We start from the raw sequence: 22,632 nt of genomic DNA, 5'->3' as shown, positions 1-22,632 counted from the left end.
CTCAGCTATGCAATGCAAGTCCACTTGCAGGGCAGTTGTAAAAATGAAAGAGTGGCTATATTTGAAAGTCCTTGGTGACAATCACGCCCATGGTCATCTCATGACATCCTTAGTGTGTGCCAGGCTCTGAGCTAAGCCTCTTTCCTGCATGATACCACTTTGTCCTCACAAAAGCCCTAGAAGGTTGATATTATTTAATATTGTTGTTGTTGGCTTTTTATTGAGCTATAACTTATATAAAGTGCACAGTATTAAAAAGCAAGAATAAAATAAATACACTAGGTTTTACTCACTGATTTCTATAGAGCTCCTCATATCAGAATTAAGTCCTGACTGCTTTGGCACTGTGGCAGTGGGAGTGTCCAAATGATAAGTGTAGCGAATCATAAACATTGTTAATATGTTTCTCCTGTGCTTTTCTAAATTAAAGATATTTACCCTATTTACCCTATTTACCCAAAGCACTCATTAGCCTCAGGGGACATTTGTGTATTATGAAAGAAGGAATAAGGTGGCTCCTGGCTTCTAAGTAAAAATTGACTACTGTTATGAGAGTAGTATTTTCAGGTTCCACAGAGCCTTTGCTTATTTTAAAAAAAAATTATTCAGGGGACTCACTATGGTGTAGAGGGCATGCCCTGTCTGGGTCAGTGGATATGAAGAGAAGATAGACTTTGGGGAATTAGAAAAAAATGCCCAACCCTTTTCAGACCTAAGAAAACTGTGGTCAGGAGAAGAGAAGGGAAGAGAAGAGAGGAGAAAAGAAGAAAGGAGAAGAGGGGAGGGAAGGGGAGGGAAGAAAGGGAAGGGAAGGGAAGGGAAGGGAAGGGAAGGGAAGGGAAGGGAAGGGAAGGGAAGGGAAGGGAAGGGAAGGGAAGGGAAGGGAAGAGAAAAATGAGTGTCAGTCACACATATGTTTCCTGCTGTCCCTTCTGTGGTGAAAAGGAGGGAAGAGTTCAGAGAAGTGAAGGAGGCACTGAGGATAGAGAGGTCTCTGCTCTGTCCACATCAAGGCCTCTAGAAGAACACCTTTGAGACACCTTCCAGTCACCAAACTTGACAACATTAGGTGGTCAGGCAGAGGAAGGCCTCAAAGGCTAGCTTTTTGGAGTCACCCTGGGTTTCAGAGTGACTGAGACACTGACTGGGGAGCTTCCACACTGTTTAATGACATGACTTTGTAGCAGTGATTCCTGAGCAGCCTACAAGACCCAACGCTGACTGAGTTAGACCCTGCGAGGTCTGGGCACAAGCAGAAATCAGTGTGATGCTTGCTTGCCAGGAAGGCTGCTTAGCCCGCCCACACTGGGAAAGACCAGTTTCTGAATCTTGTCAGCTGCACAGCTCAGCTAGAAACGACACGAGGACTAGCAGCGCCCACTGAGTGCGGGATGTTGTCCTAGAGCCCAATGGGACGGATAGCATTGAGACAGAGGACCCAGCTTTTCCCACTGACTCGGGTTATGTGCTGGCACCCCTTTCTCCTTACTCTCAGACACTAACTTGGGGAAAGAACGAGTGACAAGAGGTGGGATATGAGTATTTTATGACACATGTACCTTTTCAATCAGACTACTATTGCTTCCAGATGGTTTATTTATTCTTATGATTGTTTGATTTTTTAGGGGGTGGGGCGATGGCGAGTAGTGAGCGCCTTAATGTCAAGAATCAGTCTTTTCTTCTCTCTGCACCTCTTCCAGTACCTGACCCGTGACTCTGCGTGTAAAAGGCGCTTCACACAGAAAAAGTCCCCTGTGAACAAGTAATGAATAAATAAATATTTTTTTAAATTTCAATGTTCCAGAAAATTCTAGAGAGCAGTTCACAGTCTCCTAGTTACCTATTTATTTCCACACTTCCCTAAGCCAGCGTTCCAGAGATATAAATCACCTCGAGTAAGAAGAAACCATGTCTGGATTTCCAAACTTGAAGAATTTTCCTCTGTTTCCCAGTTATTTTTGTGTTGGATGGAGGCTATAAGGGATTTTCAGTCAACACACAGAGGTGCACAGAGGTTTTTCCTTCCAAGAATAAGCTCCCAAGGCTCCATTCAACAATAAATATTGCCCAATTTGCCTGTGCAGAAGTCAGCGTCAGGCCGCAAACGCTGAGGAAATTGCTTCTGCATCCAGCCAGCTGATTTGGCGGGCCAAGAGCCAATGCACAACGAAGGTCTGTCTCTGTATGTCCCCCTCTCACTTGTCCTCTCCAAGTCGTAAGCTATGCAGAGTAGGGAAAAGCCTGGGAAGACTGTGTTAGAGGCTCTGTTTTCCCGCATACCCACTAATTATGAGGAACTGATGTTTTTTTCTTCAACTGATGGGCAGTCATGATTCTGACCACCGGGCATACTGCAGACATGGGCTTCTGTAAACCTCACTCTGAAAAGAGTCCAGGGAGAGAGGCCTCCGAGTCCTCGCTCTGACTTTATTTCATTTGGGGGCTCTTTCTCCCAACCAAATTACAATAAAGACAACAGCCATTTTATGACACATTGCCTTTGTTACCCAGGAGAATCATAAGGGACATTCTCCTTGTGCTATAGAAAAAGCACCAAAATAATAAGCATCTTGTTATCTTAAAAGGACAAAAAACCAGGATTCAAGAGACTTAGCTTGTGATTCTAACACGAATAAGCCACTGGATTCCTGCACGTCACGGGCCAGGTCCCTTTACTTCTCTGGGTCTGAATTTCCATCCTGTAAAAAAGGAGCCCTTGTAATAGTGCTTAAAATTCTGTTGTACAGAATAGTTTTTTAATTATTAACTAGATAGAAATCTTGACACTTTGGCATAAGTTACAATGTTTTCAAGGATATTTTTAGGCTACTTTCTAAAATACATTTTTTTCTTTCTTCTTTAGAGTTTTAAAGCTTCTCTTTTTTTAAACAAAAATTGTATTGAATTTATTTAGGTCACATTGGTTAACTAGCTATTATTCTATAAATAAAATCTTTTCTTCATAGGCTATTTGGATACCTCAAGATAAAATTCATAAACGATATAGAGGGTAAATGTTTGTTTCTTTCCCAATCATCATACATTGTGTTATTGAAGCCGAGAGCACGGTGATTTATGCCTAGCGATGTTCGTTTGTGATTTTCTCTTTGCAGTTCTGAGTGGCTGCCTCTTCTATCTAAATGTGTTTTTATACTAAAGGAAGCGGAATGTACTCTGTTGGTCATATTGAGCTGAAACCAGGTTTGCTGGAACCAGCCCTGTTCCACTTACTAATACCTGAATTTTTTTAAAAAAAGCTGATAGCTTTGTTAATTAAAACTCTCATGCTGTATAATCTTTATTCTGGGCCATATAAACACATTCAAATCCATCTAGGTAGTCTCAATAGGAGATGTGATGTATTTGTTAATGAGGAAGTAACATTATCAGTGAGATACAGAGATGCCACTTCAAAAATAGCAACTGGTGTTAAGAAATGCCATGAAAAAGAGGCATAGCATACATACTGAGAAGTCTGTGCACAGAGTGATACATATGGACAGTCTGCACTAATGGACAAAATGTGTGTCCACTGTTTGAAAACTATGTAGGTAATAGAGGGGTAATAGACATGTTTTTAGATATTTCAACAAAAGCATGCTATTTATATTTTTGGAAATATTAGCTTCTATGTACTCTAAACATTCTGCTCTATTATCAATCACCACTTGGTTTTATTAAGTTCTCAGGATTGTCCAGGTTGGCAACATTCTACACCTACACTTGGGTCAAACAAATGCAAATGTCTAACAGAAATCAATAAAGAACATGACATGTGGAATCATTACTTTTCCAGTTACAGGTGATTATGTTCAGAAAAGAATGCAATAATTTCTTTAATGTTAACTTTACTTAAATGTCCATTTTCCACCTTTGTCTCTTGCCAGAAGCACAATAATTATTCCAGACCTGGACTATTGTTGTAAACATCTGGGAATAGTTTACTTGCTTGAGTTGTTTCTCATACTAAGACACAGAACATGTGTTGTTCTACCATCTGGGTCCTTTATATGTAACTTTCCTAGTTCTCTAGAGTTAGTCACATGCTCTGAAATACAATAATGAAAATAATAAGGCATTATTTCACCTTTGGCTCAACCTATTGTTCAAAGAGTCTAAGGAAGTCAATTAAACTGTTCATTTGAAGTAGGAGCAAAAAATGCTTTGTTGGAAAATAATGCAAAAAGTGCATTTGTATTTTAAATTTCTAAGACTATTACCAAAGTATTAGGAGTTTGATGGTAATCCTCTAACAAAATCCAAGTAGAAAGGGGAGATTTAAGAATCAAATGATCACATTTTAACATGTAACCAGGGAGGGTGATGAGAGCATATTAAGAATGGGGGGGGGGATGTCAAATACTAACAGATGTGGGATATTGTACAAAGTACAAACAATATGTATCCACATAGAAAAAAACCATGGGAATGAGGAGTTTCCTGAGGTTGTTTTAGTATATTCAATTAAGCTGGTCTCAACCAAATTTGCCTAGAAATTTATATTAGCCTGCCTAACCAGGATGCCTGATAAGTAGGTCTTGAATGTACAGATAAAGGTTGGCCCAGTAGGTAGAAGTATGGGCTAGAAATAATACAGGGGACACATTCCAAGTGTTGGAATATACAGTACATTATATGACATGATATACTATTTTTTAAGATTTTATTTATTCATTTTAGAGAGGAGAGAGAGAGAGAGAGAGAGAGAGAGAGAGAGAAGGAAAGAAGAAGCAAGAAGTATCAGCTCCCATATGTGACTTGACCAGGAAAACCCAGGATTTTAAACCTGCAACCTCAGCCTTTCCAGGTTGATGCTTTATCAACTGCGCCACCACAGGCTAGGCCTGATGTGATATACTCTTAAAAACGAGAGAGCTGGGTTTTTTTGTATACTTCTCTGTAGAATGGATTTTCTTGAATTTTCTCCCTAATGTTTACCCATGTCCAATCTAAAGATGTCTATACATAATCTACCAAAGAGATGATTTCTTTGGAACTGTCCTCTGGTTTTGTTAGTCAATCAGCAGAGCTCTCACAAAGTTACTGCTCACCAAGAGCTTAACACTGTTCTTCAAGAGATTGCTCTGGCCTGCAGGGCTCTCATGCGGTCTGGCCCTGGCCTTGCTCACCAAGCTTCGTGGGCACATTCTGAGCTCTTCTCTGGCTACACTGGATTTTCATCAGTCTCTGAAGACGAGAAGCTCTTTCCTAGTCCCTGAATTTCCCTCTGGCTGAGATGACCATCCCCACATTCTTTGCGTGTTCAAGTTGGTCTCATTCTTCAGATCTCAGCTTAAATATAGCTCTTCAGAGAAGGTTCTGAACACTAGGTATAGTGTCTACTTCAAGTAGAAAGAAGCCAGTCTCTGTTAGTATCTTTAATAGCAACCCTTATTCTCCTGATTATGACTTTCTTTACTTGTTTATTGTTGGTTTTTCTTACTGGAATGTAAACTGGACAGGGAGAAGTTCTGTCTTGTTCATTATCGCATTCTTTGTGCCTAGTACAGCTTCTGAAACATGGGAGACCTTAGTGTAATGTTGTTAGATAAGAAAATGAAGAGAAGAATGAAAAGGTTTTATTATGAAATGGAAAGGTGAGGAGAGAAGTTTATGTGCACAGTGAAAGAGAGGAGAGAATTGGGATAAGAGCCTCTTTTCTGTGGGTCATTTTTGAACTCTTTATTTCCTCCACGAAACCTAGGTAGATAAGATGAAAGTGTGTGCTAGCATATCCCAGTATCCTTTAGGGATATAACCATGGGATTTGACCTCAGGAAGAAAAGGAAAATCAGAGGGGCCTATCCCAAATACTAAAAGAAGAAGAAGAAGAAGAAGAAGAAGAAGAAGAAGAAGAAGAAGAAGAAGAAGAAGAAGAAGAAGAAGAAGAAGAAAAAGAAGGAGGGGGAGGAGAAGGAGGAGGAGGGGGAGGAGGAGATGGAGAAGAAAAGAAGAAGAAGAAGAAGAAGAAGAAGAAGAAGAAGAAGAAGAAGAAGAAGAAGAAGAAGAAGAAGAAGAAGAAGGAGGAGGAGGAGGAGGAGGAGGAGGAGGAGGAGGAGGAGGAGGTCATCTTTAGGAACTAACTGAGCCTTAGTGTCTAGTTACTTTGGTTTATAAATTGGAAAATTTAGCTAGAAGATTAAAGCTTAAACAGCTTACATGTGTTAAATCAAATGATTAATGAAGATGGAAGACAAAAATTGGAACAAGATTTGTTTTTTAAAAAAAGAAAAAGACAGAAAAGGACTGCTTTTTATATCCACATTATTAAACTTTTGGGAATGGGATTACTTTAGAGACGTACATGTGAGGAGGTGAATAAGACTTAGAGCCAGAGCCAGAATGTGGCTGAGTGCAACCCTGTGCTGATATGTAGTCAGCTCCCCCCACAGAGCACCTACCATCACCCTGGTGGTTGGTTCAGGAGTTCATTGGCCTTCAGTTAACCTGTGTTGATGCAAGTACCAGTGAGAATGGATGTTTCCACTCCTACTGAGGATGGAGCAGCTTTTTCCTGATGTCTATTAAGTGGAACTTGAACTATAAAACAACAGCAACAAAAAGAGAGTAGACAACTTAAGTATTTTCCCATAAGCACAGGGCTCACATTCGTCCCTGCCAAGGGTTCTAAGTCAGTCTGCATTGAGCCACAAGCAGAAACCCGCTGAGCTGACAGTTGCTGCTGGCCCACAGCCCACTGTGGACCCGTGGAGAATAATGGTCCCACTGCGCTCAGGGCTTAAAATAAGCTGGATCGCCACTTTGGAAACACAGAATGTGTCAGTCTCAGGAGAACTGAGGTCTTGGCTTGTGACCTTCTTTGCTCAGAAAATAATAAAGGCCTTCAGAAGATATGTTAACCAAGCCATAAACCGTATTATTCCAGTTTACCGATTTGAATTATTTTTCACGTTCACTATGAAGAAGATGGATAGATGAATTTTCCAAAATTAATTTTGTTTCTCCACTGGTTTCAGACAGTTAAGGATGAATTTCCAAACCTTGAAAATATTTCTAAAATTATGTTTATTGAAGAAATCAAAGAGATCTCCTAGACCAGTGTCTTTATGGTCTTTAATATCTAGCGGCATGCAGCACTCAAAGATCATCAACAGATCAGGAACCGCTCCGTTCTCTTCCCCTTGTTCCCCAAGGTGGTGGTAGAACTTCAAGAAGTACATTTAACATATATCTTCACAAGTAAAATTTATCAACGAGAGAAAAGATGAGTCCATAGCTTCTTAGAATACTCAAATAGTGCAATTACAAATGTTTTCTGGGCTGTAGCACCTACAGATTCATCTTCCTTTTTGACAAAAGATTCTTAAGCATGTGTAATAATTCTCCATATACAAAGACAATGTGTCACCAGGAACAATTTATGAGGCAGTAGGAGGTAGTATTTGGCAGTGTATCAAACACTTCTCAAATATATAAACAGCTGGGTCTTTCTTTTTTCACATGCAAGAAATTTAAGTTACTATTAGTCAACGCATAAACTTTAGAGGAAAATGGATACCATATTAATGGCATGGGAGCACCTTAGGAGTACATCTAAGAGGCTAGATAACATTTTAATGAGGTGTGTATTGTTATAGAGTGGTTCACTGAAATGAACAAACTACATCTGTTTTTCACAGGGGGATACAAATGGGCCAAAATATTTCAACCACTTCCTCTGTTTTAATAATTTATTAAACAGTTATTAACACTCACTCTATGCCAGACACTGTGTTAGGGACGAGGTATATAAAAAAGTAAGAAAAAGACAGACAAGATCCATGCCCTCATGTAACTGGTTATCAGAGGAAGCAAACTAATTTGCATGTCTGTGAAAAGTGCTCCCGATAAGCAGTAAGTGGCACTGAAAGTACTTGTTACAGGAGATCCAGACTTAATGTGAAAGGCCAAATTAGGGTTCTCTGATGGAGCGACATTGATCTCAGTTATAAAAGATGAAGGATATTATATGAGAAAAGGAAGAGCATTCCAGGCAAAGGAACAGCATTGCAGAAGACTTGGGACGAGAAGATGCTGAGCAAATTTAATAACCCAAAGAAAGCAGGAGTGGCTGGGAGCAACAGAAGCCAGAGGGAGAGCGATGAAAGATGACTGTATTAATATAAGCAGGATCTTAATGATTTTTAGGTTAAAAATTTGGGATTTTTTCTTAAAAGCCAATGGGAAACTTTTGAAATATTTGATATACTGGAATGCTACTGTTAGAAATGCATTTTTTAAATCCTGAGGTTTTTTTTGTTTTGTTTTGTTTTTACTTTTAAGTGAGTTGTAGAAGAAAAAAGGGTGTTATGTGAAGAAATGCATTCAGCAGCTACCACAAAAGTCCAGAAAAGAAATAGTTGTAGCATGAACCTGGTTTGTAGTAGCAGTGGAAATAGAAAAATTAGGTGACTCTGCACTAGAATAAAGACAATATTAGGCCCTGGCTGGTTGGCTCAGTGGTACAACATCCACCTGGCATGTGGAAGTCCCAGATTTGATTCCAGTCAGGGCACACAAGAAAAATGACCATATACTTCTCCACCCCTCTCCCTCCCCTTCTCTCTGCCTCTCTCCCTCTCTCTCTCTCTCTCTCTCTCTCTCCTTCTCTCTTTTTCTCTCGCCCTCTCTCCTCCCCTTCCACAGCCATTGCTCAAATAGTTCAAGCAATTTGACCCTGGCTGCTGAGGATGGCTAAATGGCTTCACCTCAGACACTGAAATAGCCTGTGGCCGAGCAACAGAGCAGTGGCCCCAGATGGGCAGAGCATCACCCTGTAGGGGGCTTGCTGGGTGGAACCTAGTCAGAGGAGGGCATGCCGTGTCTGCCTCTCTGCCTCCCTACCTTCCCACCTCTCACTATATAAATAAAAATAAATAAATAACTAAATAAGAAAGAGTATTTGATTTACCTGGCACATGAAGGGCTCCAATAAATATTTGTTGGATGAATTACTCACTAGTTCTGCATTTAGGAAGAAAAAAAATCAAGGCTACCTCTCACATTGGTTTATTAGAGAACCTAATATACATAAAGTTGTTCCCAATTCAAAGTGCTGTCCAGAGAACCAGCAGCAGCAACAGCATCACCTGAAAACTGTTAGCAATGCAGAATTTCAGGTCACAACCCAGATCTACTAAGAAAAGGGCTATTCGTGTGCTTTTCAGGGGATTTGTATGCATATTAAAGTTTGAGAAGTGTTCCAGGTAGGGCAACATTGGGGTGACAATGGTAAGAGAGCAGATTGGAAACAAAAACAAAAGAAGGAATGCTGGTGACACCCGTTCTCAGACAGTAGCTAAGACTGTGTGGCATTTTACAGTTCCTCGACACTTGCTTTTCTATCCTTTTTTTCCTGTTGGAGAAATTCAAATAAAAAAAAAAAATACCCTTAAGAGTATGGAGGAAAATGGCATTGTATTTTATGGTATGTGCAAGAAAATGTTGAAATTCTTCTTTACTCCCATGTATTTTGACAGAGGCTAATTAAAAAAAAAATTAAGATAAATACTAAAGCTCTATATATGATAATAACTTCTTAAAATCCATATGCGCTGTGTACAAGAAAAATCATGTTGGGTCATTTCTATAGAGCAAGCACAGAAATGTTGGCACATGGAAAAGACGTATGTCCAGGATTGCTATATCATTATGAATTTTGATAGCAAGAAAATGCCAAAAATAGTTCTGAGCTACACACTAACGCAAAGTACCATGCAACCAAGATTACTAGGCTGCTTACCATTATGCTCTAGATCAGTTCCACATTCCCCAAAAGCACAGGCGGCAGGGGTGGGGAGCCACAGTATTACATACAGCCTTAGTATATTGCCAAAAATAGGCAAGGTTCAATTGTGCGCAATGGCTCCTGAGGTTACAGAACATCGTTTTGTTGTTGTTGTTGTTTTCTAAAGTTCCAGCCGGCAGCTCCTCTCTCTTCTTCCATCTGCTCCCTTGTGTTTATTTTATATTCAAGCTCATGACAGCCGAGTTACCAAATCAGCCTGTGCAATCTCGCAATTACTGTTTCAGAAAAACGCACAAGACGACTGTTACATCAACAATTGAATAATTCAAAGCAGTCACTTAATATTAATATCATGTGTGCATAACTTGAAGAGGGCACAGAGAGAAGCAGCAAGAATGTTTCAAGGCCAAAGAATCTGACCTTCAGGAAAGAATGAAAAAGGTGACTTGTTTGACCTTTGAAATAGGAGGGTAGGAAAGACATTAGAAGCTTGAGACTATATAAGACAAGCTTTAAAGCAGTGGTAGTCAACCTGGTCCCTACCGCCCACTAGTGGGCACTAGTGGGCATTCCAGCTTTCATGGTGGGTGCTAGCGGAGCAACCAAAGTATAAATAAAAAGATAGATTTAACTATAGTAAGTTGTTTTATAAAGACTTATTCTGCCAAACTTAGTGAAAATCTGACATAAAGTACTTGGTAAGGAATTATTATTATGTGCTTTAACTTGCTGTAACTCTGCTTTATAAATTTTATGAAGTAAAGTTACTTCCCTACTTTATAAATCACCATTACTATGGAACCAGTGGGTGGTTAGAAAATTTTACTACTAGCAAGAGATACAAAAGTGGGCGGTAGGTATAAAAAGGTTGACTACCCCGGCTTTAAAGGGAGAAAGTATGAAGGGATTAGTGAGCCTTAGCACAGTGTGTCTTTGGACTGCAATATGTCGGGATTTAAATACGGACTCAGCTGGATTAGAGTAAAACTGACCTGAAAACCATGGATAGAGGGAAACTGGAGTGTTGTTTTCATAATGGCTCAGAGCATGGAAAGTGAGAATTAGATTATTTGAATGAGCTTGTAGTAGAAGGTGGGAAAGCACACTCTTACCCTCTGTTTTGTATTGATGCTATCCATTATTTAGTTCATTTGCTGATTTAGCACTTTTTTTTAACAGCACTAGCTCTGGAGTCACAATGCCTGGGTTTGAGTCTCGAGTTTAAATACTAGTTATTCGTTGTCTTGAAGTCTTAGTTCTCATACTTATAAAATAGAAATAATAATAGTACCTACTTTGTATGGTTTTAAGGATTAAATGACACCTTTCAGGCTGATTGGCAAACAGTAAACTCTCAATAAATATAAGCTTTCTTCATGTTATTCTAAACCTATGTAGAGCACTTCCTAAGTCCTGTGAAGAATTCAAAGAGGAATCAGATAATAAACCTGAACTGTAAGAGCTTTTTGAATCAAGCAGGGGAAGTATGATGGGAATTCAAATAACCATAATAAAGAGGAGTAGCTATACCTCACCAAAGACAGGTAATAATACGGGCATTTAAAGAAGAAAACTGACTTTAAAAAAGCGAGGAGGATATGGAGAGAATTTATGGAGAAGTTAGAATTTGAACTGGATTTAGAAATATAGAGTTTGACCATCTGGAGCTAGGGGCAGCCTGGAGGGGTGGGGAATAGTGGAATAATGCATTCTTCACTCAGAGAACAGGACCCACATTCATTTTGCAACATTTTTAGATTCTAGTGCTGACTTAAAGATTTATTTCAACAAATTTTTCCTCTTACAATACTTTAACAGTTTGCTAAATTTTTAACAGTTGGCCTCCCATACAGCAGTCCCAAATGAAGTTACACATTATTTGTTAAGAATCATCAACCATTTCAATGAAACACCAAGGTCTAGCATTGGCACATCCTCATAAATTCTTATTGTTATTCCATTACTGAATTTACTCTGAAGTTTTATCATTCAATCATTCGACACATGCAAGAATAATAGTTCATTCATGATTGCTAAAAGAGGAAGAAAAACCTCAACTATTTAAAACAAGCTATTTGGATTCTAATCAAGTACAAAACTCAATGTGCATCTTTTTTTGGAATTAATTTTGCATTTCACACTTTGATTCAAATGAATATGGAGAAAATCACAAGCATCAACAAATTAACGATGTTAGAAAAGAACATATTCATTTTCTGAGACACATAAGATTTATTGGGATTAAAATACTAAAAAGAAACATTCTTGGCAAAATATATTTAAGGCATTAGTTTGGAAAGTTTTGCATAATTGTAAAGCAGTGACTCCCAGATGTAGTTATAGTTTTTTTTCCCTTCCCACTAATACATATAGTTTATAAAATTATACATTTATATAAATAGAAATATGTTACATTCATGAATTCAAAAAACTCCAATTGTGTAGCATGAAGATTAAAATTTTTAACTCCACTAAGAGGGCTTTATTTTCTGAAACTTTGATGGTTACTTTAAACAGTCAGAATTTGAGGGAAGGAAGAAGGCATCCCTTCACCAATTGACCCAATCAATTCAGATGGGCTCTGAGAGAAACAGAAGCACATATGGATTAAACTAGCCCACCCTGGAAACACTCACACCCTCAGATGAGGTGTCCACATGAATTAGATATGCTTTCCTGATCTATAATCAGAAGACAATTGAAATCAGGTTCTCAGTGAAACTGTTAACTAAGACCATAAGCAATGCTCCCCCTTCTTTTTCTTCTGAATTATGGCATTATAAATTATCCAGAATTATATCTAATGCATGATCACATTCCCCATGACAAAAATCAAACTTATAATTTTATCAGAACTGATATGAATATGATATAATTCAATACAGAATCACCTGACTGAGTTAACATGGCTGTCGATGATATTATAACACCCTCCTTTTGAGACTCAATTTGTTTTTAATTAAAGGAAGAGGTTATAGAATTTCTTAAGTAGAAGAATGTACAGATTTACGAAGAATAGAATGTCTTGGGAAACACATTATGTTGTAAACATTAAAGAAAATGCTAGTAAAGGGCTGAACAGTGTACGGTGGGAAATGAGGTCTTGCTCTCATCTGTGTGCCAGGTGAACAACAGTGAAACAACGAGGGTATCCCTGTGCATTTATTCACATGTTGAAAGTGATGGCTACATCTGAACTCACATTTTCTGAAGGAAACTACATTGACAAACATCAGATTGTAGCAGCATACTGAGATTTATCCAACTTGGGTGAGAATAAAACTCTTCACTGGGGCCTTCATTTTATAAAAATTATCAATGAATTCTAATTTCTAGGTCATGAGAAATACCAAGTACTGGAAAAGAAATGTTTCTCCTGTAGTATCAAACAGAATATACAATAGTGTTTTGATTTGTTTCATCATTACAGAAAGACAATATGCACAGTGGAGAGTGTAAACTTTGAGTCGGAAAAGCTACATTTGATTCCCAGCTTTGCTACCTACAAGAATCCTGGTCCTGAGTAAGTTATTCATTTCACTGAGTTCCAGTTTCTTAAATATCTAAGAGAGAAATAATAATGCATAATTTGAAAGGCACTTGTGGATAATAGATAAGATCATCTGTGTATCTAAAATGGTTCCAGATTTGACAAAGCCTAGGTACTTTGGGGTCTCATTACTCAAAACAATGCTGGATTTTGGTGTCTCTTGCCCAGTCTCTTGTAATGAAGGAATTACAATTTATCCCAAGTCTTGCCTGGTTGCTTTTGGACATCCCCAGAGAGATCACCCCAACACTATTAACCAACCCCTGCTTTTTTCATCAATCCCTCGCGTCTGAAGCCTTTTCCCTGTTAATACCTCACTTCATGAGGTCAGCAGGTGTGCTAAGATTGTTAGCTTCCTGTACTGCTCAGAGGGAACCCCACCTCCCTCCTGAGTCCTCACTGCACCGAGGCGAGGGTAAGATCCATGCAAGTGACCAGAGAATCTTTCTTTCTCTTACTCTGTGTCATGCTATGCCACTGAGCCCAAAGGCTGGCTGTGCCACCCTAGTTATCAGAGTCACTGACGAAACCAGGTTGTTCACCTTTTGCCTGCAGCTTCTCTCATTGGATGGCTCAGAGTGATGCCCCCAGGCCTTAGAGGCCAGCTCTGTGACCAAGAGTTAGTTGCTTTCTGTACCTCTGTATCCTGCTGTATTAAATAGATATTATTATTATATCTACTTAGAGGGTTGTTGTCATAACCAAACGCATTACTATACTCAGAACACACATTGCAAGCCTTATGTAAGTGTCAATACTTATTAGAACTTCTGTTATTCTCAGAAATGTTCTAGAATATAGACTGGGAACAAGAGGAAATTGTTGAAAGAGGTTAAATGATGACTCAAAATATTTAATTGAAATATTAAAAGAGATTTGATTTATACAGTGCCCCAAACCAATTGATTTTTCTCCAATCAAAAGTTACAGTTCCAGGGTAGGGGAAAAAAAGTACTCTGGGAACATAGAGGAAAAACCAATTTTTTTTTCTGGGGATACTTAAGGGGAAAGGGAGAAGATTCATGTTGGAGTTAGTATTGCCAAAAGACTTGGAAAAATTAGAGTACCTTAGGAAAAACAAAAGATGAGATGGTAAAACAAGGCTGACTGAAGTCATAAGTATAGAAACAGGCATGAAAACCAAGCATATTTGAAAATGTGAGTGGTACATAAGGCAATGGAAGTGCGAGTAATGACTGCTCTGGCTTGAAAAGTAAGCTGGCGTTGCCAAAGGTATTGAATGGCACACTCAAAAGTTAAGATCTATTTGGAAGGGAATGGAGAAACAGTCTCTATAAGTAAAGCCCTTGACCATTTTAATATTTTCAAATAATGCTGACTTTTAGACATCAAGTCTGAAAACCCTACAGTTGCCTTTTATATTCGGCATTTACATGTTTGTACCCCATCTAATAAGTTGCCTTTTTGGTGACAATGCTTGCTGTGTAATTTATAAGTGTGTTAGCAACTTAGCACAGAAAATTTTTTAAATTTTATGTCATATCTTATTGCATTTTATTTTTATTATTTAACAAACAGAAGCATTGCCAAAAAAGTGGTGACATTAGTGATAACAAACAAAGATCTCATGAATTTAAACTTGAAATAAAGTCTAAACATTAAGCTAAACATGGAGACTTATCAAACTTAAGCCTGTTATCTACATGAGTATTTAGTAGGGAAAAGAACAAAGTAAAAGAATACATATGACATGTGTATAAAAGTTGAATTATAGCCTGACTAAGCAGTGACACAGTGGATAGAGCATCAGCCTGGGATGATGAGGACCCAGGTTTAAAACCTGGAGGTTGCCGGCTTGAGCACAGGCTCACCAGCTTGAGGGTAGGTTCACTGGCTTGAGTGCGAAATCATAGGCATGACGCCATGGTCGCTGGCTTGAGCCCAAGGTTGCTGGCTTGAGCAAAGGGGTCACTGACCTGGCTGAAGCCCCTGAGTCAAGGCACATATGAGAAAGCAAACAATAAACAACCAAGGTACAACAATGAAGAATTGATGCTTTTCATCTCTCCCCTTTCCGGCCTGTCTCTGTCTTTCTCTCTCTTAAAAAAATATATATATAATTGAGAATTTGTGATCAATTTTTTATTCCTCTAGTAAGAGAGTTTTCCTTATAATACATAATTTCATTGGTGGCTTGCCTTTGATAAGTTTCAGAAATACTATTATATAATAAAAAAGGGGACTACCTGAATTTGATATTTGGCATGTTGGATAGCTGTATGGATAAGAGAGGAAGCATTTGTCACAGCCTAAATTAAAGATGATGGCGATGGAAGGCGAAGGCAGAGAGAGTGAGAAGAGTCCATGGCAGCTGCCATAGGAAGGGAAAAAGGCCAGAAAGGAAAGTAATAAGAATGATAAACGGTTTAAGTCTTTCCAGAATGTTTCATGAGGTTTCCATAGCTTGAAGCTAACACTAGACAAGGACAAACAAAGAAGGAAAATTATAGCTCAACCTTGTATGTACTGTATATACACACAAAGTCCTAAGAAAATACTGGCAAACCAATGATAACAGTGCATAGAAAAATTATGACCGCATTGGATGGATCCCAAGAGTGAAAGGATGGTCTTGTATTTTTAAAATAATTAATGTATATCACCACATTATCAAAATTTGTAAAAAGAGACATCTTAATTTATACAGAAAAGTTCTTTGATTAAATTCAGTACCTGTATATAATAATATTTATAATAAAACTTTTAGCAAAACAAAATTATATAATAAAGCTCAGTTAACCTGATACATCAGTCAGGGTTTAATACAGAAACAGAAACCACAAAACCATACAGAGTCAGGAAGATGAGATAACTCCTCTCTAAGCCCCACAGTGCGCAATGGGTGAAATATGGTCTCGGCCAGGCCAATTGGATGCTGTTTCCCTGGACCTGAGTAATAGATGCAAGGATATGGGCCATGGCCCCACAATGTTGGAAAAAACCCTAAGCTCCTTAGCATGAACCAACAGGTTGTATGTCATCAGCTCTGTGCCTGACTCTCCATCCTTCCTATATCCTTCCCTCTGAGAAAGTGCTGGTCATGTGAGGTCATCCTCCCTCATCCTCTAACTCTTCTCTCTGTGCTTTGCCTGGCTGGCTCCTTCTCATCCTTCAGTCCTGACTCAATACAGAGAGCTCCTCTGACCAACGCCTACTCCTCAGCTCTCCAGCCCAAGTCTTCTCACATCATCACCCAATTTATTTTCTTCACAAAAATTATCAGTATCTGAAATAATGTCATGTTTTTAATATTTTACTTTTTTATTGCCTTCATTCTCTAACCAGAATGTAAGCTCCATGAAGGCAGGTACCTTATCGAGGTTGAGTAACTCGTGGTGCCTGACCTTCGGTAAGCACATAATAAATACTGCTGAAACCTATCAATGAATTTCATTTTTATATTCAGCAATTACATAATGCTTACTGTAGTGCCAGGCACTGTCCTGAAGGTTTTTAATTATTAACATTCTCATGATAGTCCTCTGAGGTTGGAATTAGTATTATCTCCATTTGACTGACCATAATGCTGAGTCACATGATGACTAAGCCATAACCCAAGGGGGAGAGCTAAGTAAGGTTCATATCCAGCAGGTGGTCTTTGACTCATTTTTTCCATCATCTGTACCATGCTTTCTGAATGACTTATTGAATGATTGGATGAACAAGCTGACTACTAAAAACCTGATAATCTCTTGCAAGCAACACTCTGTGGCAGATGCAAAACTGTCTGACACAATTTGAGCTTGCTATACTAACAAAGTCTAACCTATTCGGGTACTCTCTCCTCCATGAGACAAACCTTTATATAGACTTAGACAACGTACAAAAAAATAATAAAAAAAATAAAAACCTGATCATCTCTAAGTGGGCTGAGAATGCACAGTTCTGAATACAAAGAGCAAGACTTGCCCATGAATGCATGCCTCTGCTCAGATATTAGCTCTAACAGTTCTAGCCACTGACTGCTACCACACTACGCATGTGTGTAAAAGTTGTTAATTTGCAGTAGTTATGAGTGCTTATAACATATTTTACTTCTATTCACTATTGTTACATAACTTCGGTCAGTTGAAAAGATACCAATCAGTTCACTCATAGGGAAAGATTGTAAGGGATCTCCATGAGGAAAGACCTCAAAGGCATATTTTTACCATTTTTTATAAAGCAGCCATGACATTTTATAAAGTTTGTTCAACCGTTTTATATTGACTGCTGTTGAATTTTTGTAGCATATTTCAAATCCTACTCTTCTGTTTTCTTTAATAGATTTTCCATCTTTGTGGTCTGACTACTAATCATCTGGAAATAAGATGAATTATAATAGAAAGGATGTTCCTCATTTAATCTTCAAAGCCATTTTTATGTTGACCAACATTAAAAAGCTGTGGGTATATTCATTTCTTTCCATTGAGAACATTAGTCTTCCCTTGTTACAGAACACATTTTTTTGTCCTTCTTTGGGTAAAACTTAATCCTACTGAAACAAGTTGCAGCTGTTGTACAAATTCATATTTTTTATACTGATAGGAAGCAGTCAGACATTTCAACTATTCAGTTTTGTTTAAAAGTAAGTTAACAGTTCAGTTCACTCTTAAGAAGGCACCGATGAAGGAATTGTACAGGAATGTGTTTGTGGCCAACTGCATGTTTGTGATTAAAAATACTTGTGAAAGCACCACTGCTAGACTTGAAAAGAGTTATAAGGTCCTGCAGCCTGGGAGAAATTCATTGAGGGAGAATCCACTAACGCTTGAAGTGGTGGCTTTTGACCTCTGGCACTGGTAAATACCAGCCAAATGATGCACAGTCTTTGCTTCCAAATGACTAACCCTTGCATAATTTCCTTTCCTTAAAAGCTCCATGAAGTCTTCGATTTTTAGAATTACAGAATCTTACATAACAAGATACATTTTGATACCAGGGTTCCCTAAACACCAGCCACTCTCTCTTTGTGCCTTCATTCCTGACTCAGAACATATTAATTTCCTTTTCTGGAAAGTTGGAAATTATTAGGGAAATCTGTATTTTGTACACTTTCTCTATCTCAGTTTTCCCACTAGCGGTACACATCTCACCAGATCTTACAAAACAGTGGTTAAAAGCATGGGCCCGTGGTTAAACTGATTAGAGCTGGAATCCAATTAATGGAAGTCTATTAGAAAATAGCTTCACTAATTAATAATTGTTAAACTTGGCTGCCTTAGAAAAATTTTCTAAACCTCAGTTTAGTAATCCATGCAAAGGGGATAATATTGCTTATTTCATAGATCTTGTGGGTATTAAAGAAAATAATCTATGTTTAATACTTAAAATGTTATAGTTCATCAGCAAAAAACTCTAATATAGTTATAAAAATATTAAAAGCTTAACTTATACTCAAACACATATTTGGTTCCAGCGCCACAAGCTGATAAGAGTTATAACTAATTCAAACTTAACTTATCCTCAAACACATATTTGACTCTAGGACCATAAACTGATAAAAGTTATAACTAATTCAAATTAATTTTAAAAAATTCATTGATAATAAAAAATAATAGTGGGGTGTCTTACAGAACCCCAGGACAGAAATGCCACTGGGTCTCAGAAGATTTCACAACCAGCAGTGCTCTCTGTCTCTCGTCCATTCACACTTCTGCATAAGCACTTGATCCTTCTCTCTTCCTCCCTAGTTTCTTCCCTTTATCTGTACCATATATTGTAAGGCATGACTGTCACCCAAGGGTTATAAGATAAGCCATTCAAGAGGGAAAATTTACTTCTCTTTTTCTATGCCATGTTCAAATGTCTGAGGAAAAGCTTCTCTGGTTCACCTTGGCTCCTGAGTCAACTGCTAGTCCAGTAACTGAGGGCAGGTGGCTCCTTGCAACAGTCATGTCGATGGAAGGGGTTAGTGGTAGGAAAGAACAATTTAGTTTTTAGAAAAGAAGTTTCATAGGTGGCCATGAAAATTGCCAGCTTTGTACAGCTATCCGTCTAGCTCTCTTCTGATGCTGGGACAGGTGCACTCGAGAGAGGTGCTCCCTTCACTGAGTCATTTCTTGGTGCTTCTGGCTGCCATCATTGTTGATGCCGTTCAGATGCCTGACACAAACCCTTCTGCAGTATTTATCTTAGCAACACAGCAACGTCCACTGATGCATCTCCTTCAAGTTCTCAAAAGTCTTTTTCTGATACATATGTCTTCATCTCTCCTTACCTGTGAATCCTATGATCTTGGCACTTAATAGTGAATTTAGAAAACAGAACACACACACACACACACACTTTAAAGATGAGAAAACTACTGAAGTAAGCCAATCAGAAAAAGACCAGTACCATATGATTTCACTTATGTGTAAAATCTAATAAGAAATAAAATAAAATAAAATAAAACAAAGATGAGAAAACTAACGCCCAAAGAGTTGAAGTCCTTGGCTAATATCACACTATCACACAACAAATTATTAAGTCAGGACCAGAAGCCACGTCTGTGGACTTGTAGACTAGTCTTCTTCTTCCTCAACTAAGTTGGATATTTCTTGGTCCCCAGTCACCACTCATGATCCTACACTTCCTTCTCATGATGCAGTTGTTCCTGGGTCTAGAGCACTGTTCTTCAACATGAGTAGCTGCCTGGCCTACCCTAGTTATAAGCTTGCTGATTACATCTGACTTCAGAAAAAAACAGCTGCTGACCACAATTGTAAACTTTATTTGCTTTTACCTGAGGGGCAATGAAGCATACCTGAAAAGAATTTAAATTGTAGATTATAATCATTATCTTTGTTATCCATTTTTATTTCATAAGTTCCTTGTTGTTAATACATATATTAAGTATTCCATTAATATCAGTTTTGAAGGGAATTTACAGGTGAGGATGGGCAAAAAAAAAGTATAATATGTATAATAGTGAAGAGTGTGGATGACATCCTGAGACTTATTATAAATGTGTCTGTGGCTTTGAGGTAATCCATTTTTCCTTTTTTCCCATTTCCAAAGGGTAAGAGATCACTGCTTCTGGAGGGGAAAAATAATGAAAACTTATAGAGAGGGCCTAATGGAAAATTCTTCCATCTACCTTTTGGCAATTTTCCAAATAAGCCTATGTATTTGGAAAATGTGAGGATTACTCTATAATTACTACCTAATGTCAAATATTTCTAAGACTATGTCATGATATACTGAGCTCCATGATTAGTTGTTTGTATTTTATATATACTCCCTATTGATATAATATCTATGTATTTTTTTCTGCTCAAACATAGTTCATGTTTATTATTTTTGGATTCTCAGAGTAATACTTTAATATTTTAAAAATCACCTGTTTTTCCACTTTAGTCCAGATGGTTCCACAGACAAAGGCTCCCCCTGTAGATACAAAGGGTGGTGTGTAACCAAGACAGCCAATTAGAATACTAGAGTCACCTGGCCATGGTGACAGGCTCAGGAATGGGCCTGTGACCCAATCAGAGCGAATGAGACTCAATTTCAAGACATTTATTAGAATTGTTGGATAGATTGCTGAAAAGGTAAATTATAAGATGAAGTTGGTGGCAAGAAACAGGAAGAGAAAGTCTTTCTGAGACTTGAGCCAACACAGAAGAAAGCCAAACTGAGATGAGTATGAGCCAAAGACAGAGTAAGATGAAGTCCAGTTGATATCATTTGAGCCCCTAGATCTAGCTATGCATGAAGTTTTTTGTTGCTGTTGTTGTTTTTTTTAATTTAAAACAGTATGAATAATTTTTATCTGTCGCACAGTGAGAAGAGTTCTTACCAATAATGTGTAAAAACTTCTTTTATAAATCTGTTCCTCAGATAAGCACTCTCTACTTACTGTACTCATCCTACTGTTAGAAAAATTGAATTCATTGAAAATTATAATTGGAACAGTGCAAGATTCCAAAGTGGAGATGTCATGTTTACCAAAACAAAAAGACCAATAAAAATGGGTTGATACCAGAATCTGAATTTTTAAAAAGTAGACTACAGTAATCAAGCTGGGAGATAATCACATCTTAATTAATGAAGGTGGACAGGAAGAATGTACATTGCAGAAGTTAGCAAGGACAAACACCAGCCTTCTGTACAATAATGATATTTATCCTCAGGTTTTGTGTTTTGGGTGATAAATAGCATGACTGGGTACATTTGTAGACTGGGAGGGGTGGTGGCAATCATGAAATATTCACAGTTCTGTCTTTGCTGAGTTTGTTCTGATTTAGCACCAAGACAACAGCAAGTTTGAGGAGCCTGGCCAGATTAGAGGTAGATAGTCCATTGTGTGTTGTGTGTAGAGATGGTGGTTTAATGCAAATAGGAAGAATTAGTTACATCTTGGCCTACAGAGATAAGAACATGGCTGGGATGAAAGGTGCTCACAAAACCTGCCATGTGGAATCTTAAAAGGTAGAGAAGGTAAACTGTTGAATGGTACATGTTTGCTGTTTTAGCCATTTAATGAGGCCAAGGAAAATGAGCTAAAAGTAACATTCTAGTGTACATCTTGTGTTTTTAAGAGACTACTCATATCATTGCTTAAATCAAGAGAAAGAAAATCAGAATTCTTCAGTTCTACTTTAATATGAATTTAGCCATTTTATCTGTTAAGTTTTTTCATAATCTCCTCCTACTCTGTTTGTTTTTAAAATAATATGGGACTTGTGACAACATGGATAGAACTTGAGGGCATTAAGCTAAGTGAAATAAGTCAGAGATTTAAAGACAAATACTGCATGACCTCACTTATTTGTGGAATCTAAATGAAAAAGAAAACTAAAAAACTGTGGCACCTTAAAATCCTTAGATATGTGTTCAGTGCAAAACGTATCACATTGCAGTTGTTTTCATAAGATACTACATGGTGACTGTAGTTAACAATACTGTACTGTATACTTGAATTTGCCAAGAAGGTGGATCTGACATGTTCATGAATCAAAAAAGGAAAAAAAAAAAAAGAAAAGGAATGAAAATGGTAACTATGTAAGCTGATACATATGTTAATTAGCTTGATTATGGTGATCATTTCACAATGTATACATATATCATTACATCCAGTTGTATAACTTTAAAAAATATATAATTCCTATTTATCAATTATTCTTTAGTAAACCAAAAAAAAAATACCATGTTCTAAACAATTAGATTCAAGGTTATTAATAACATGGGATAATCCTCCTTAGAAATTGAACATTAATGGTAATTTAATAATCTGATGATACTAATATATGGTATCTCCAAAGCTTTTATATGCTGGCATATGTTTAAAATATTTTTACATTAATGAATCACCTGAGCATAATTTAATTAACTAGACACATTAATGTCAATA

The 22,632-nt window shown here is 37.8% G+C and overlaps 1 non-coding gene across 1 annotated transcript; it reads left to right on the top strand.

The window, feature by feature from the left end:
- The first annotated feature begins 17,015 nt into the window (after positions 1-17,015).
- LOC136401569 (small nucleolar RNA SNORA28) lies at positions 17,016-17,139 on the top strand. The gene has a single exon (XR_010750595.1). It is a non-coding gene; the product is annotated as a small nucleolar RNA SNORA28 (small nucleolar RNA).
- The last annotated feature ends 5,493 nt before the right edge of the window (positions 17,140-22,632 follow it).

This window comes from Saccopteryx leptura, chromosome 3 (genome assembly GCF_036850995.1).
Source record: "Saccopteryx leptura isolate mSacLep1 chromosome 3, mSacLep1_pri_phased_curated, whole genome shotgun sequence".
In the NCBI taxonomy this organism is placed as follows: Eukaryota; Metazoa; Chordata; class Mammalia; order Chiroptera; family Emballonuridae; genus Saccopteryx; species Saccopteryx leptura.
Note: the sequence above shows the minus strand (reverse complement) of the source record. Positions and strands in the feature narration are given on the sequence as shown.